The sequence below is a fragment of the Meleagris gallopavo genome, chromosome Z (genome assembly GCF_000146605.3).
Source record: "Meleagris gallopavo isolate NT-WF06-2002-E0010 breed Aviagen turkey brand Nicholas breeding stock chromosome Z, Turkey_5.1, whole genome shotgun sequence".
NCBI lineage: Eukaryota > Metazoa > Chordata > Aves > Galliformes > Phasianidae > Meleagris > Meleagris gallopavo.
In genome coordinates, this window is record NC_015041.2 from 36,910,733 (window position 1) to 36,913,741 (window position 3,009).

Sequence of the window (3,009 nt, forward strand, 5' to 3'; positions counted from 1 at the left end):
AAAAATCTTTGTTTTCTTTTTCTCTTTTTGTTATTTCTGATTGATATGAGCCAGATCAAAGTAGTCCTTCATTTTTGTGTTGGGGATATTTTATTTAATAAATTAAGCATTTTATTTTTGTAAGTGTTCTCATAACACATTTAATATATGATTTGCATGCATATATTATTTATTGAGGTACTTTACTTTTCTTTCTTCTGAAGCTTTGAGAGCTAGCTTATAACGATTTTGAACGTTTTCAGAATAAAACAGTTCATTGGACAACGATGGAGTTTCACCCTTCTCAATGTCATTGAAAGGGCAGCAGCATTACAAATAAACATGACAGTGTATCTATAAAGCCATACTCAGTATTTCTTTATGAAACAGGATGTTATTTCATAATTGCTACTGAACTGGAAACACACAAAAAGCCAGAGGAAGATTCCTACAAAATGGGCCTTAAGATTTTATCTGGACTGTCCTGGAAATTCATATAGAAAGCTAGATAAAGACTGAGCATCCACTGGAACCCATTTACTTGAGAATTTGAGTTTCATCTTTTAAAGAAATTTGAGTCTGATTTTCAAAATAACAGTGGTGGAAAAGAAAATTGTCCACTGATACTGTGTGGTGGGAGAATGCTGCAGTTGACAGAGAGAGAGATGCCGAGTTTCTGCCTGTTGTGTTCTGTTTTAGGGTCTTATGAGCTTGAGGAAAAGGCATCTGAGATGCATCTTCTACTGAAAAGCAGGCTCCAGCCTGAAAGCAAACAGGTGGGTTTTGCAAGCACTGAAAGAATGAATACAAAAAAAAAATCACCACCAACAAAACAAAACAAAACAAAACAAAATAAAAAAATCCAAACTCACAAAACCTTGAAATTATAATTAGTGGCATTTTCTTTTTGATTTACTAGTGAGACTACTATAGTCATTTCAGAAAATGAATAATGTTACAATGCATTGTGCAATAACATAGCAGTATGTTAAACTTCTAAAGGACCAAATGTTCTACAGAGCCACCATTATGGTAACCTTGATCTATGTCATTAATGTTCTTGATAGCTCATAAAATGTGTAATCAGAGTAGACAAGCTATAAACTGTAGCTATACATATTTTGCATTTGTTCATGAAAAGGTGGGTAAGCGTAGCAGAATGAGCAGAGAAAAAGAAGAAATTTCTCAAATCCCAGTAAAGGGTGAGTATATGTGCATATTCATCATGCTTGCACTGTCCGCTAAATTGTGTACACTCAGTAACTATGACAATCAGGCTCATTTTAAAAGTCTTTCTGGACTGTGCTATGAACTGATCATATATATAATATATATGTGTGCTTGCATATGGCATATATATATACACACACATAGCATATACATGTATGCCTATGTCTGTTGTATTTTATTTATATGTGCAGACATGCATGCACATTATGTATGGATTGTGTGTATATGTATAGATTTACATACACCTACGTTATAACAAATGATAATTAGAGTGCTATTAATAAATTGATTAAGTCTGCTGAGTAACCAAAATCATATTTTCTTTCGATGTTTCTTTTTCTATGTTTCTAAGATTCAACTTTTTAACTGGTGTGCAGCAGAAGCAATGTTAGAATGCTAGAGATATAACAAGCACTTTTCTCCTCCATATGATTGCATAAAAACATTTCTTCCATTCCTATCTCACTTGTTGATTTGTCACAAAGAAATGAACAAATAAGCTTCCAACCTCCAAAAGTAGAGTTTGACTGACTGTCATTTCTGGGTTTGTGCTATTGTTGTTTTGTTGTCCTAGAATAACAGTGCAGCTCCATTAGCATTTTATACTCATCTGCAGTAGCGAAATAATTCCAAGCATGAGCTGGACTATTCAGACTGCAACACTACATGTAGGACATTGAGAACGACAAAATTCAGCAGTAATAATTGCAGCAGCTGCCACACTGTTCTTCACTCTCAGTTGATCTACAGAACCCAGAACTGGTGGTGGTGAACAGGTATTTGTAAAGCAACAGCACCCCATGATGCATGATGGAGTGTACCCTTTCAAAAATTACTTCATTCATTTTGATTTGTAAACCAGTATATCTGTATATTGTCTATAGTTTAACAAATAGTGCCTATATTTTACTTCCTTCTTTTTCACTTTTCCTTTTTTTTTCTCTCTTTCTTGCTACTTTTTCTTTCATTCCCTTTCTTCTTCTCTTTCCCATTTCTTTCCATTTCTTTCATCTCCTCTTTTAGCTCCTTTCTCTTTCATTCTCTTTCCCTCTTGCCTTCCTCCTGTATACTCTTTCCCACCTTTCTCAGATACTGTTTTTGTTGTGATCGATGTAGACTTTATAATAAACACTTTAAAAAGAAATAAAACAATAACCCAGTCAAATGATCAGGTCACTGGATGAATAAGATGCAGTGCATATGTGTTAGACTATGTCTGAGTTGTTACAGCCTGTAAAGGAATTTCAAATACTGCTATAAAATGTGAAGGAGGGAGCCGAGGAAGGGATAGTGAATAGATCAGGGTTTCTAATCAAAGATGAAGATTTTGATAGCACAAGAAGTTGTATTTTCTTGTTAGGGCTGGGATGAACCACTGCTGCTGTGAATCAAGAGGTCCTTTAAGAGCCTTAGTTAAAAGGCCTTTATTTGGGCTGGGATGGGGGGTGGGTGAGGGATGCTACATTCATTATAAATATGAAGCAAAAAAACAAACAAACAACAACAACAAAAAAAAAACAAAACAAAAAAGTCTACATTTGCAGGGAAAACACTGTGAATTTCACAATAGCAACCAAGTGACTATTTTGCCATCTTTTAAACATATGTCTCAGGAGAAGAAATGGGAAATGATGGGTGTATTATTTTACTGTCTATGCATTCTAGACCAGGTCTGTGGGGACTTTTTTGTTTGCTTGCAGAAGGTTCCGAGTGATGACTGGCTGATACTTTATAAACACCAAGTACTTCATGCATGGATAATAGAAGCTGCCAGTAGTAAGGCCATTTGATTGGAAAATG

General features: G+C 34.9%; 1 protein-coding gene across 3 annotated transcripts in view; it reads left to right on the forward strand.

Moving 5' to 3' along the window:
• NTRK2 (neurotrophic receptor tyrosine kinase 2) overlaps nucleotides 1–3,009 on the forward strand; it is a 197,697-nt gene extending 194,688 nt beyond the window's left edge. For 2 of the 3 annotated variants that reach the window (XM_019610543.2, XM_019610542.2), the window contains one exon: nucleotides 679–3,009. The gene's annotated coding sequence lies outside the window, so the exon portion shown is untranslated. The remainder of the gene's footprint in view (nucleotides 1–678) is intronic. The other variant, XM_019610540.2, reaches the window with a different exon arrangement.